At 40.4% G+C, this 15,799-nt stretch overlaps 1 protein-coding gene across 2 annotated transcripts in view; it reads left to right on the top strand.

The window, feature by feature from the left end:
• Positions 1-14,135: 14,135 nt before the first annotated feature.
• The window catches only part of SLC18A1 (solute carrier family 18 member A1), a 35,178-nt gene continuing 33,514 nt past the window's right edge, over positions 14,136-15,799 (top strand). Inside the window, exon 1 of one of the 2 annotated variants that reach the window (XM_007961810.3) lies at positions 14,136-14,391. The gene's annotated coding sequence lies outside the window, so the exon portion shown is untranslated. Of the gene's footprint in view, positions 14,392-14,413; positions 15,421-15,799 lie in introns of those variants that run through there. The other variant, XM_007961811.3, reaches the window with a different exon arrangement.

The raw sequence follows: 15,799 nt of genomic DNA, 5'->3' as shown, positions 1-15,799 counted from the left end.
AAACATGTTTCAGTGATTATTAACACACGTGGCATCATTTAGTTCACTTTACTCCCTACCAATTCGTTCACGCATGTATCCATTCAACAAACATATATTGGCTTGTTATAGGATGTGCGTAGCGGTGTGAAAAACGGGAACAGATGTGGAAGCTGTCTAAGGGGTGGGACTAGTGTAGGATGACAGTCCAGGCTGGAAACCGGAGCAACGGAATGGATGATGATGATGATGACTATTATTATTATTTTGAGAGGAATTCTCATTCTGCCGCCCAGGATGTAGTACAGTGGCGTAGTCTCGGTTTAATGCAACTTCCACCTCCCTGGTTCAAGCGATTCTCCTGCTTCAGTCTCCCAAGTAGCTAAGATTACAGGTGTCCGCCACCACGCCCTGCTAATTTTTGTTTTTAGTAGAGACGGGGTTCTATCATGTTGGCCAGGCTGGTCGCGAACTCCTGACATCAAGTGATCTAGCCGTCTCGACCTCCCAAAATGTTAGCCACTGCACCCAGCCGATTATAATTTTTAAGTTTAATGTCCAAAGTTGGCACGAGTAAAATTAAACAGGAATTGTAATACTGTACTGATAAGAGCACAATTGGTATGATATTTACAAGAACAATTTGGTGCTATCTCATTCAAATATTTTGTTACTAGGAACTTATCTTTCTCTCTCTTTGTAGATATATCTATATCTATCCACTCAGTATATGTGACAAATATTTTCCATTATATATAATACATTACATCATACACTATATGGTATATATTATTATATGTGATCTACAGACATATACATTTATGTATACATACACACAGATATTCAACAAAACATTTTTGTAATAGCATAAACCTAGAAACAATCTAAATGTCCATTCATAAGTTATACCCTATTAAGTCAAAGGTATTTCTCAAACTTTTGAAAAGAATTCAGCGGAGCCTCAAATGTTGAGATTTTTTTTTTTAAAGCCCAAGACACATTATTAGGTTTAAAATAAAAAAGCAATTGCAAAATGCCATGTAAAGTAGATTAATATGTAAACGGCAGGAGAAATTTTATTTTTAATTTAATAATCTTTCTATGTAGTTTCACTCCTTTAACATGCATTTGTACTAATTTTTTCAAATACAACGCATGGCAACTTTTTAAAATAAAAATCACAAATCTAGTCTTCTCATGTCAATTTTTCACAGTGGTAGGTAAATTTCATATATGAATATCAGACCGTTAGTTATTACAATTTTTATCTTATTATTTTAGGAGTAGTTCATGGCTTTTACTTTAAAAAAACCTTTTTTAAACTTTTTACTCTGGTAATAGAAATTAATTGTGGTCTAATGTGTATAAGTAGAGTGGTAACCCCAACATTTATTTAACAAACATCTGTTGAGAAAATACACATGTATATGGGGTGCTGCTCTAAGTCCTAGAGATATATTTGTAAATAAACAAAGTATCTGTCCTCATGCCACCTATTGGAGGAAGAAAAGTCAGAAAACAAACATGTAAATAAAGTGCCTGCTTTGATGAAAAATAATAAAACAGGATAAGGAGAAAAGAGTGATCAAGATGAAGATAAGATTTTAGATGATGTGATCAGGGAATGCACTTCTCAGTCATCTGAGATCTGAATGGAGAGAGAAAGCAGCAGATCATGGGACGCTCCAGGAGACATGTGGCGCAGGCAGAGGATTTTGCAAGTGCAAAGGTCCTGAGGCAGAAGAAGGAAAGTGGGGCTAGAATGGACACAGCTAAGCAGAAAGCAGCAGGAGAGAGGGCAGGGCCAAGTCATGTAGAGCTCTGGAGGCTATGCGGATAGCAGTTTGAATTATATTCTTAGAGTGATTGTAGAATTTTATGCAGGAGGAATATTATCTGATTAGGCTTTAAAGAGACATGTTGTTCTACTGGGCAAAATATGAGCTGGTGCAGAAGACAAGAGAAAAATTGAGAGACCAGTTAGGAAGCTATTGTGACTGTCTGGGAGAGCAACACGGACTCAAACCAGGTGATGGCTTTCCTACATAGCACTCTGGCCTCAGCTCTGTCACAGAACTCGTCGCAATAGTGATACCATTAAAGAGTGACCATTTATATATCTTTCTCCTTCACTTTTCTGCTCTGTAACCTTAGATATGGAATGGGGGATTGGCAAGGGGGATGTAGAGCACAGTGCAGCTACAAGAAACATTTCGAATGAAAAAAAAAATGATAGAAATAAGTCCAAGATTGCTATAAAACAGAGGTTATTAACTTGGGACCCTTGGAAGTCTGTGAAACCTCGTGCAAAATGTGTGCATATGGACATTTTCCGTGGAAATAACCCACAGACTTCTATCAGATTGTCAAAGGAGCCTGAAACTCTTAAAGAAAACAATCAAGTAACCATCACTGACAAATTGGGAGAGTGGTATTGCCTTTTATGGAATCACAAGTGTTTAATCAAATTGCCAAATAGTTGTGTCAGATAGTTGGTATTACTTGACACCATCTCTAACTTCTCAGACAACTACATTTTTAAACATTGTGTAATTATTTGGATCTTATGATGGTACCTGTGCAAAGTGCAGGTAACCCAAAACTGTTAGTCAACTGAAATTGAGAGTTTCTTAGAATTATTTACAGCAACATTATATAAACACTTTTCCTTGTTTTTGTTTTTTTTTAATTATCCCCTTAATATGTAAGAAAGACGAAGGATAAATAAAGTGTTATATGCATAGAAAAATACATTTAGGAAAATATAGAAAATTTCTAGTTTCTCTAGTAATGAAGAAATCCAAACTAAAATGACCACGAGGTTCTACTATATCTGTTAAATTAAGAAAACTGACCAAATGATTTTTTTAAGTGTTGGCAGGATTCGGGGCTAAGCGTTGCACCAGCTCATTTCTGATGGCTTTGGAAATTGGCCAGGCCTTCTGGAAATAAACCTGGTATAGGTTAGGGATCATAAACTTGTTCACACAGTTTGATCCAATAATTTGATTCGGTAATCTCAATGATGGGATTATTAACCAAAGGAATAAATGTGTATACCTTGTTATACCAATGCTATTCATCACAGTGAAAATGAAATAGTGACCTAAATATCCCGTAATAGTAAACTGCACCAGTAATGTATATTTAACAGATACTGACATGAATATGATATATAGCTGGTGGGATTTAAGGATATGGAACTATTTATGCAAAATAATATTGAGTGAAACTTGAGCACGGATATAGACCAGTTGCAATAGTGTAAAACACGTTCGTACATTGGTAAAAAGCAGAAAATTCTGCAGCGATGTCAATCATTGATGCTGCAATTTGGAAAGAAAAATCTTTTTCTCTTCTAAAATGTGTATTAAATATCCAAAAGTCACATATACTCACACAGAGAGAGTATCACCTGGAGGTGGGCGGGCCTGCACAATATTAAGGGTAAGAGATGCTAAAACAAACTAAATATGGCCTGAGAAGGACTCTGTACTTCCGTATTTGAGTCCTTGTGGATAAACTGCAACCTAACTTAATAGGAAGACAAAATGGAAAACCTAACTTAGGAGTTTGCGCCTGTAACAGTAGCTGAGTCTTGGTCGATCGCAGCAGTTGGTACTTCAGCTGCTCATACACTGCTGAGTGTTCAAAATCTGTTCAAATAAGGCAAACACCCAGCTGTAACCAATCCAGCTCTTTCTGCACCTCACTTCTGATTTCTGTAGGTCACTTCCTTTATTTATTTATTTATTTATTTATTTTGAGAGGGAGTCTTGCTCTGCTGCCCAGGCTGGAGTGCAGTGGCGCGATCTCGGCTCACGGCAAGCTCCGCCTCCCGGGTTCTCGCCATTCTCCTGCCTCGGCCTCCTGAGTAGCTGGGACCACAGGCACCGCCACCACGCCCAGATAATTTCTTGAATTTTTAGTGGAGACGGGGTTTCACTGTGTGAGCCAGGATGGTCTCGATCTCCTGACCTCGTGATCCGCCTGCCTCGGCCTCCCAAAGTGCTGGGATTACAGGCGTGAGCCCCCGCGCCCGGCATCACTTCCCTTTTTTATCTATAAATTGGTTCTATGACGCATCCCTGGAGTCTGTCTGAATCTGCCGTGATTCTGTGGGCTGCCTGATTCGCAAGTCATTCTTTGCTCAATTAAGCGCCTTTACATTTGATTCACCTAAAGATTTTCTTTTATCAGGGGCTTGGGCTATGGACTCTGAAGTCAGACAAACTTAGTTTAAGTCCTGATTCATTAGTTCTATGACTTTGAACAAAATTTATTCTCTCTAGGTCTCGTCTTTCTAGTTTATAAAATGAGAATAATAATATTATCTTCATAAAACTGTTGTATTAAAAGAGATAAAGAATGCAAAGTATTTGGCAAATAGCAGGGCTAGATATGTTTTAGCTAACATTATTATTACTTGCTTGATTTATTGATTAATAGACTATGTGTTAAGTAATATGTGTCAGGCTCTTTTTTTCTTTTTTCTTTTCTTTTATCTTTTCTTTTTGAGACAGAATCTTGCTTTTGTTGCTCAGGCTGGAGTACAGTGGCACGATCTCGGCTCACTGCCACCTCTCCCTCCTGGGTTCAAGCGATTCTCCTGCCTCACCCTCCCGAGTAGCTGGGATTACAGAAGCCTGCCACCGCCCGGCTAATTTTTGTACTTTTAGTAGAAATGGGGTTTCACCATGTTGGCCAGGCTGGTCTTGAACTCCTGACCTCGTGATCCGCCCACCTCGGCCTCCCAAAGTGTTGGGATTACAGGCGTGAGCCACTGCGCCCGGCCGTGTCAGGCTCTTTTCTAAAAGCGAAATGACATGTCTCCTGGACTAGTTGACTAGTTTGTATTAAGCAGGGACCATATCCTATTTTCTTGTCTTCTATCTCAAGTACCTAGCAAGGTAACTTGCACATAGTGCTTAGTAAATATCTATTAGATAAATGAAAGTGTGTTGCTCTTTTCTGAAAAAATGAACGATTGTCCTCCGATCTTATTCTTCCGTATGCAGGGTTCCCCCCTCGCCCCAAGGAGGAGTCACCATACTGATATTGTATACTAGCTATTGTCCTCCTGTTATTTGCTGAAATCATATCCTTGTTTTACTCCCAAGGAACGCAAAAATCCCAGGAATTCCCCAGGAGTAGGGAATGTGGTCAAAACATGAGACTCAGAATCACCAGCCCAGTTTCATTGCTGACTGTCTCCTTACGCACAGTGCAACCTTGGGCCAATCCTCAATTCCTTCTGTCTTTGAATCTCCATCTGTGAGTTGGGAAGATTTCATGTCATGCCTGCTTCTCAAGAATTTAAAAAGAAGCTTCCAGAAGTCAACACCTTAGACAGAAATGCAAACTCTTATTCTCTTATCACAAATGATTATTGGGGAAGAAAAATAGAGAAGAGGGGGTAAGAAAATCTCATGCCAGTGACTGAAATTTCCCCATATAATGTGTATCTCTCTTTATTTGCTGGAAAATTCTAATCAAGGAAAATATTATGAAGACAAACCACAACAGATTAAATAAATAGACCCAGGTGTTTCTATGTAACAAGGCATATGACAACATAAAATCATCAATACAAAATTTTCAGCATAATATGGTAGAGGAAGCTAATTCATTTTTTATATACTTTGTTGTTGGCTTTTTTTTTTTTTTTTTGAGTCAGAGTCGTGCTCTGTCACCCAGGCTGGAGTGCAGTAGCATGATCTCGGCTCACTGCAACCTCCGCCTACCAGGTTCAAGCGATTCTCATGCCTCAGACTCCTGAGTAGCTGGGATGGCAGGTGCCCACCACCACACACAGCTAATTTTGTGTTTTTAGTAGAGATAGGGTTTCTCCCTGTTGTCCAGGTTGGTCTCCACATGCTGATCTTAGGTGATCCACCCACCTCGGCCTCCCAAAGTGCTGGGAATATAGACGTGAGCCTTCGCGCCTGGCCATGTTGGTTATTTTTAAATTCTGACCATCAGATGCAGAGTGAGATATATAGGCGGGAAACTATACATTGACCTCCTAAAACTGAGATCTCTGGTTCTCTTCCATATCCCATATTACTTTCCTTGTCACTGGGGTCACAGATGTGTTGTAGAATAGACAGGGGAGAACAGAGGTACCCCTATGATCAGAACGATGGCTACTTAGGAGAGTGATGCAAATGTTTAAACATAAAAACCAAGAAGTAGCTGATGGATGGAAGGTCTCTTACCGAGTGCTGCTTTCCTGTTGTCTGGCTGTCTGAAATGGGGATATTTGTCCTTGAAACTCCAAATGTCCTTTGTCGAAGACCCTCTTTTGTTGCCAGATCATGATAACCTTTTCACATCACAAGTGTTCCAACAAAAAGGAATCAGATACTTTGATGTGATGGAAAAAGTATTCAGACATTAAGATAGACAAAAAAATAGTTTAAGTGTGGGAAAATTTTCATAATACAGTACTGAGTAAAGCATTCTATATGAAGTGGCATACACAATATGATTTGTATTATCTATTTGTGTACACATACACTTGGAACATATTGTAAAGGAATAGATACTGATATTAACAGTGACTACTCTGAATTATGAGATGTTTTGCTTTCCTTTTTAATTTGTCACATTTTGGCATGAACATTCATTATGCTTTTGAATCAAAAGTACAATGAGAAATAATAAGGTGATTCTGTTTAAAATGGTGTAATTTTCACTTTAACAGGGAGCAGGTTTTATGGCTGGTGGTAAAATAAGCATGCAATCCTGTAAGTTAAAAGTTCTATATTACAGGTCGGGCGTGGTGGCTCACGCCTGTAATCCCAGCACTTTGGGAGGCTGAGGCGGGCAGATCACGAGGTCAGGATATAGAGACCATCCTGGCTAATGCGGTGGAACCCTGACTCTACAAAAAATTAGCCGGGCGTGGTGGCGGGCGCCTGTAGTCCCAGCTCCTCGGGAGGCTGAGGCAGGAGAATGGTGTGAACCCAGGAGGCGGAGCTTGCAGTGAGCCCAGATTGCACCACTGCACTCCAGCCTGGCTGACAGAGTGAGATTCTGTCTCAAAAAAAGAAAAAAAGTTCTATATTACAGAAGCCTGATAAAAATCAAGTCAAAGGGGTTAGTAACAGATGACAGAGTCAACATTAGATGAGAACTCATTGTTTTACCTCTAAGACCAGAATGATTATAAAACCTAGAATAGATCTTAGCACTCAACTAGACTTAACTCCCTAATTTACAGATGAGGAAACTGAATCTTAGGGAAGTAAAGTGATTTTCCTAAGTTCTGGAAGTGAGATACCAGCCATCTAAGCTTTCTAGACCACAGACCATTCCTTTTTCACTCCCTGGCCTCTGAAGTCACCTAGTTCTGGCCCTGTTGCTTGTGTACAAATCTGGGTAAGTCTGGGAGGTCCTTTCTGATGCAGAGTAATTATAGACGGTCTATTCTAACCCCATCTAAGGGAACTTTGGAAGATCAAATTATTTCTAAGGTGGTTGCAGGTGTCTGATCCTCTGAAATAAAAAATCTAAGGCCCGGGCTCTGACCTGACATCTGCCCGAAGCCTCTTTTCTGTGTCAAGGATGACCTGGGGACCAACTGGACTGATAACATCGGACAGTATCCGGAAAAATTCTAGGGCCATATTCTCATTAGGATCATTTCCACCAGTTGTCATGGCAATGTGGCAGTACTGTCTCAAAGTCTGAATCTGACCATTGCCAGAAAGGGCCTTAATTCCCGGCTTATTTATGATGTGTTCATTAGAGAAGTCAAAGCACTTGAATGACATTTTCTATCAACAAGTACATACCAAGTGAGCACTGCTCATAAACTCAACGTGATGCTGAAAACTGCAGAACTGCAGAAGGACCACAGGACATGTTTCTGCTCTCAGTGGTGAGTACATTGGACTGAGAGTTGCAGGAGCAGCCTCAGGTTTGCGCCTAACTAGCTCTGTGCCTCTGGGTTTGGGTTACATCTTTAAAGCAAAGGCGACATTACTATGTAATACATTATTTCAAAGCAGCTAAAGGCTGAAATGTAGAGATAAGATGAACACACATTATTTTTCATCCAAAACAGTATGGAAGAGCATGCTGCGTTGTCTACCTGGTAAGAGAAGGGTCAAAGAGGAGTGGCTTAGGTCAGGTGGTTCTCCACAGGGGGCTGGGGAGGGGAGGTGAATTTTTTCAGTTAGACCTAACTTGGGAAGGATTTGGATTTGACGAACAAAATTGGGTGGAAGTAAGTCTTGAGTAAGGTTTCTGCATTCTCATGGTCAGCATGAGATAAGAATTCTGAAGCATTTCACGGTGAATGCTGCACTTAGAAGAGGAATTTGTTTTAGGGAACTTAGTGTTTAGAAATTCCCTCAACATAAAGAGGAGTTCAGTGAGAGCAGAGTTAGTAGTTTACTGTTTTTCTGATAAGTGAGTGCATAGCGTAAACCAGGCACTCTTCTAAGTGTTTATTGTTCATTTATTTTTTTGAATCTTCACAAGAATGCTCTAAGTCAGCAAATGGAAGTACCGAGCAATCAGGCAGTTGGTCGAAAGTCTCCCAGCTAAGTGAATGGCAGACCCAGGACTGAAACAAGATATTTGTAGAAAACATGCCGTTTCTCTCTAAGAGACATTAACACTGGCTCTTCCTGCTCCATTGATATTATAGATATTTCCACAGACTCCCTGGTCACCCACAATGATTTTGGGGATGGTAGATTTTTCTATATCTTTCATATAAATTAAACTTAACAAGGAGCCATTGCCAAGGCTAAGATCTCAAGAATCTATGGTGGGTTTTAAACCCATCAGCTCTGCCTGTGGAATTCTGCTCACACAGTCAAGGTTGGGTGGGTCTGAGAGCTGAATTCCAAGTAAAAGCTGGAATGTCCTTATTCCCATTCTGAAGCGCCGGGGGCTCTGGGAGGTGCATGTCTACTTCAAAGCTTCCAACACCTTGCCAGTCTTAAGCGATACTCAGAGAGGCGAGAATGACTCCACCTCATCATTACCAACAAAAACCATCAGTAGTTATTGATCACCTCTATTGGGCCAGATGCCTGGTGCTGGGTGGAATACCGAGATGGGTAGGATAAAACCCCTGCCCTTAAAGTTTAGGCTCCAGAGACAGATAACCGTAATCCAGGGCAACGTCTCCTACGTCTCATAGAACTTGATATCTCTGATTCTGGATCTGGCCAGTCTGCTTCTTAACCATCTCCTGCATAGTTCTAAGATGAAACAAAGGGAAGGAGGCAGAAGTTCTGGCCAGTCAATGTAACTGTGACTGCATTTTCCATGCAAAGCAGGTTTGAGTCAAACTAGGCAGAGTTAATCCACCCTGACAATTGGGGAAAGTGGCCAGGCTGACACTGGATAGTTAGAGGGGGTTTTTGAAATGATATATAATCATCTCTCAGTATCCATGGGGGATTGGTTCCAGGACCTCCTGCAGAAACCAAAATCCATGAAAGCTCAAGTCTCTGATATAAAATGGTGTGGTATTTGCACATAACCTATGCACATCCTCCTGTATACTTTAAATCATCTCTGGATTACTGTTAATACCTGACACAAGGTAAATGCTATGGAAGTAGTTATTGTACTTTACTGGTTTTTTACTTGTGTTATTTTTTATGGTTATATTGGTTTTTTTGTTTTGTTTTGTTTTGTTTGTTGGTTGATTGGATTTTGTTGTTGTTGTTTTGAGACATGGATCTCGCTCTGTCACCCAGGAGTGCAGTGGCGCAATCATGGCTCACTGCAGCCTCGACCTCCTGAGCTCAAACAGTCCTGCTGCTTTGGCTTCCCAAAGCACTAGGATTACAGATGTCAGGCACCACCCCCAGCCTGTATTGTTATTTTTTATTGTTTCATTTTCCAAATATTTTTGATGTTGTGAAGGGATGCCAGTTTTGGTGGTGGGTTGGGGGTAGGTCCTGAATTTTCCTAACTGAATTTCCCTATCACTTATTTATTACTGAGTTTGCTACCACTGTCCCTACAATAGAACTGTTCACTGGGGTTCCAGTTGTTGTTGATTTTACTTTTTTAGAACCTCCTTTTCCCTTGGATCTGAAACCAGCACTTTCCTTGCTTTACAGACATAGCAATTCCCGGTCTTTATGGACACATATCCACTCCTACAGGGTCCAGAGTGCCCTGTATATCATGGCCGTAAAGTATCCACCCTGACTTCTCTTAGGCTTTGTTTTCAGAAGCCTGTGACTTCTGAACCAAAGTCAGCCTCCAGTCCGAGGCTGGAGCTGGGACAATGACATGTGCTGAATGGAAGAAGTTGGAACTGATTGTTAAATATTTGAACAGCACAGGAAACAGGAAGCAATGAGAAACAAAAGCGCCCTCCAGCTCTGAGTCACAGGACCGTCTCCTCCAGCAGGCCATGTCAACCACAGCCCCAGGTACATGTAATTGGGTTATAGATATTATTTGGCCCAGAGAAAAAGCCGTCTGTCTGAGGATGTTGTATGCCAACCACTTTAACTGGGAAGATAACAGAGCAGCTATCAAAGAGCCTCGAACTTCAGTTTCAGTCTCAGAGGGTTCTCAACAGGATGCTCTGGCTAGAAATTATTATTTATTTGCAAGGGCTCAGAGTCCACCAGTATAGACTGAAGTGTTACTTTTTACTGGCAATGCTTCATTTGTAAGTTTTGTTCACTATTATTTAAATAATAAATTAAAAATCTTCCATAATTTTGCCATTGGGCCTAACCACTTATATAATCACAATGTACATAAAGTATTGCTTTTACGTTTTTAATTGTGGCAAAATATACATGACATAAAATTTGCCGTTTTAACCATTTTTAAGTGTATGGTTTAGTAGTGTTGAGTATACCCGCCTTATTGTGCAACTGACCAACCTCCAGAAGTAATCGTCTTGCAAAACTGAAACTGTATACCCATTAAACAATCACTTCCCATTTCCCTCTTCCCTCAGACCCTGGAAACCACCATCGTATTTTCTATTTCTTTGAAATTGACTATAAAACTTACCTAATATAAATGGAATTACATAGTACTTGTCCTGTGGTGACTGACTTATTTCACTTAGTATAATGTCCTCAAGATTCATCCATGTTATAGCAAGGATCAGAATTTCCTTTATTCATCCATTGAGGGACATGTGGGTTGCTTTCATCTTTTAGCTGTTGTGCATCATGCTACTGTGAATTTACATAAAGTTTTCTTTTTTTTTTTGAGACAGAGTCTCCCTCTATCGCCCAAGCTGGAGTGCAGTGGTGCGATCTTGGTTTACCGCAACCTCTGCCTCCCGGGTTCAAGTGATTCTTGTGCCTCAGTCCCTCAAGTAGTTGGGACTACAGGTATGTGCCACCACGCCTGGCTAAACTTTTGTATTTTTAGTAGAGACAAGGTTTTGTCATGTTGGCCAGGCTGGTCTTGAACTCCTTACCTCAAGTAATCCATCTGCCTCAGCCTCCCAAAGTGGTGGGATTACAGGCATGAGCCACCACACCCAGCTCCAATTTACATAAAGTTTTATATTCTACTTTTTTACTTTCGGTTGCAATATCTGTGTGTATACACATATAAATGACATATATTATGTATAACATATTATAGAATATAAATTACGTGTTATATATGTAATCTATAAATATAAATTATGTATATATATGTAATTTTTTCCAACTTGATATATAGTCTTCATTATAACTCTTTTAAAATCTGTTTTAAGGGCAACATGACAGTCCTTCAAGCTCATGCACTGAAATAAATTTTACAGTTGGACATTTGAGATATTTCTAGTTTTTCTCTAAATCCTATGATAAAAATTTTGTACCTGTGATTTCCCTCCCTTCCCCCATATTTTAGCATACCTTTTTAGATAGATTCCTAAGAAGTGAAATTACTGGATCAAAAGCAACACACATTTTATAACTTCAAAGACAAAAGATGGAAAACCACGCTGCTTTCTAAAAGAACGGTAGTTGCCTAGCTACTAACAGTGTATGTGAATTTCCACTCCACCGTACTCACAGCTTATTTATTTATTTTTTACGTTATATGATTAATGGGAGGAAGATGAGTGCTCATTCATTTTTAATAGACAACACATTGATTATTAATAGTGATGGGCATTTGTGAGGAGACCCCAGACTTGGCCAGCCTGTGAATACTAGCATGGTTACAATAAATTGAAAAAACATATATATTTGAACTAATACGTATTATCCATATAATGTATGAGTATGTATTAGAAACATGGCCAAATGTAGGTAATCCATAAATGATAGCTACTGTTATTGTTGCCCTTATTCTTATTATTGCCCAACATATGGTGATTGTTAGTCTATACCTGCTTTCCCAGGCCCTCAGTTTGCCAAAACCTTGATTTCCCAATTTTTGGGAGGCATCCCCACTTAGGTGGCGTCTCAGTACATCCCTGTGAGGCTGCTCTACCCAAGCCCTCTGCCTCTAGCGCCCTCTATTGGACACAGCTGTACTACGCTGGAGGCTGTCAACCCTCAGAGTTCCTACACGTACTTAGGGTGGAGGGCATGGTGGCAGAATTGTCACCTGGACTCCATAAAGGATGCTGCCTTATGCCCAGAGTCTTGCAAATATCTTTATTAATACAACTCCTCCATCTTTTGGCCCTAACCCCCTCATTCCCTAGAGGCTTAGGCCACAGGCCCTGCATGTAAGTGGGGGACTGTATGCCATGCTCCCTGTAGGGAGTGGGACAGTGGCACACCAGAGATGACCATCTCCTAGTCCTGGAAGCTGTGAGTATGTTGCCTTACATGGTAAAAGGGACTTTGCAGACTTGATTAAGGATCTTGAGATGGGGAGGTGATCTTGGAATGTCTGTCTGGGTGGGCCCAGGGTCATCCTGTGAGTCCTTAGAATGAAAGAGGGAGGTGGAAGGCTCAGAGTCAGAGGGAGAGTTGAACATGCATTGCTACTAGCTTTGAAGGTAAACGTGGCCAGGAGCCAAGAAGTGCAGGAGGCCTCTGGAAGCTGGAAAAGCAAGGAAACAACGCTCCCCCCAGAATCTCCAGAAGGAATGCAGCCCCGTCGACACCTTCATTTTAACCCAGTATGACATATTTTGGACTTCTGACCTCCAGGACTGCCATATACTAAATACATGCTGTTTTAAAGCCACCAGTTTGTAGTAATTTGTTATAGCAGCAAACTATAGGAATGAATACACTCCACTGATGTCTTTGCTTCTGCTTCCTATTTCTCTCTCTAGGTTTACATTTTAAAACTCTTTCCATGTAGGCCGGGCGCTGTGGCTCACATCTGTAATCCTAGCACTTTGAGAGGCCAAGGCAGGAGGATCACTTGAGATCAGGAGTTCGAGACCACCCTGGCCAACATGGTGAAACCCTGTCTGTACTAAAAATACAAAAATTTGCTGAGTGTGTTGGCATGCACCTGTAATCCCAGCTACTCAGGAGGCTGAGATTACAGGGTTGCTTGAACCTAGGTGGTGGAGGCGATAGTGAGCCAAGTTCATGCCACTGCACTCCAGCCTGAGTTACAGAGCGAGACTTTGGCTCAAAAAATAAATAAATAAATAAATAAATAAATAAATAAAAATAAAAAAACCCTGTCCTTTTTTTAGCGTCAAATCGAAAGTTCCCTAGTGAATTCCCACAATTAGGAGGGGCCCACCAGTTCCACAATAGGAAACCTCTGCACTGCTCTTGCTCATAAATTGTATTTGCTTTTTCATAAATTTTTTATGTTCTTTGAGCCACCCATGGTTTAATGTCAGAATAATATAGATCAATAGAGCCTCTCAAGATCCCACAATGAACGGCACTTTCTCCTGTAGTTAGCTGTCCAGTCATTTATGCAAGAAATATTTATTGGATGCTACCATGTATCAGGCACTGAGCCAGTATTGCGATGTGAAGACACAGTGCGCAATCTAAGTCTTTACCAACGCCGTAGATGTTGGGGTTCTATGGCTTGAGAACAATATGCATTGTTTCTTTTCGGGAAGCTAACTCTGGTACAAGTAGCAAGGAATGGGAACTGCACGCTGGTTCCATCTTGGCTTCCAATTTGTATTCAGACCCAGGCAAGAGTTAAAGAGTTCGATGGTAGATAAGCACAGATGCAAAGCAGTGCAGTCCAGTGCCTCTTTGCTTAGGATAATATCTCCCCTCTCTTTATCCTCTCCAGCCCTGCCTTCCTGCCTTTGACGCAGGGAGCTAAGGGTCTGAATGAACCCTGTTGGAGGTTGCAATTAAATCTTTGTGGACAAAGGGCACACACACGCACACATACACAGCATCCTCAGATAACAGGAGGCAATAAATCCATCAGCACATCCACGTTCAGAGAACAGTGTCCCTGCTGTCTTGCTAACAGCTGCCAATACCTCACTGAGCGCCTCACACCAAGATGGGCTCCAAGGTAAGATTTTTCTCTCTCCAGACAAATTTAATCTTTCCTTGTGATTCATGTCCCTCTCAGAGGATTTTGACTGTTAAGTAAAGTTTACTATTGACTTGTTGGCAAATTCCTGGTTTTGTTTGTTTTTGCTTTGGGATTTTGGTGTGTGTGTTTCTCTCTCTTTGTAGTACTTTCTTCATTCGCTATGTCTTTTAGTTTTCTCTGGCTTGTCTTTTATTCTTATCCATACATATGGTAAGTCAATTTGTATTCAGAAATACCTCATTTATACAGAGAAATGAAGGATCTTAAGTAATTGCATGCATTTACTGGTTAAAACTTAACTGCGAGTTTGGTTCACTTAGGACCTTGGTCACATTAATCTGTAGTAGTGAGAGGGTTCTTCCAGCCCTGGGCTTAGAACAGAGTAGCTCAGTGCTTGGGATACTCCCAACATCTGAGGCTGACTATTGAATTCCAGTGATAATCATTGAAAATTATTTACTTCCTTAATTATGAAAGTAGCTCATTGTTGAATATTTAGAAACACACAGAAGATGACTGAAGTCGTTGATTATAAATAACTGGCATTTGAGTATCCTTCCACTCTCTCAAAAACGTGCCCATATATTTATTTTTAGACATTAGAGATCAAGCTGAAAATACTGTTTAATTTCCCTTTTTTACTTAACATTATAGTAATAGTATTTTCTACGTCACTAAAATTATTTGAAAATATAATTTTTAAGAGCTGCTTAATAATCCACCATTAACGTGTTTGACTTTTCTTCAGTAACAAAAATCATTCTGCAATGGGTCATTTTGAGTATAAGTCTTTGACTACATCTCTGATCTCTCTGATCTTTTTTTTAGGACGGCTTCCTTGGAGTTACTAAGTCAAAGAGTATACAATTTTTAGGGCCCGATAGATTTCATGATGGTAATCTATTTTAAAATTTAAATGACTGGTATTGTTGATACCACAACAGAAACCACATCAAAGAAAACAAAATTCTTCCCAGAAATTCTTTTTACTTGAAGTTTGACAAGGTACTGTGACTTAATGCTGACTAATGATATGAAATCCTAAATAGAAAACTAATCAGGAAAGTCAGTATTTTACTTTCACAGACGAAGGCATCTTTCTGAGCAGGGGTTTGTGCTCAAACAAAAGCATGAGAGTGCTTCTAGAACCACAGAGCAAGGGAAAATGGGAGAGGATAAGCCTGCGAGTTGAAAAGCCTGGGGTTTCATCCCTGTTTGACACTAATTGTGCAACCCCAAACAAGTCTCCTAACCTCCAGGGGCTCAGGTTTCTTGTCTATGAGATGAAGGTTGGTCTACACCAGTGTTTCTCAGGGGGCAGCCCAAGTGACACTGTGCCACGTGAAATATTTTGGGGTGGCACCTAGAATATAGACCATACTTT

Source organism: Chlorocebus sabaeus, chromosome 8, assembly GCF_047675955.1.
Source record: "Chlorocebus sabaeus isolate Y175 chromosome 8, mChlSab1.0.hap1, whole genome shotgun sequence".
Lineage (NCBI taxonomy): Eukaryota > Metazoa > Chordata > Mammalia > Primates > Cercopithecidae > Chlorocebus > Chlorocebus sabaeus.
This window is presented reverse-complemented; position numbering and strand designations above follow the sequence as displayed.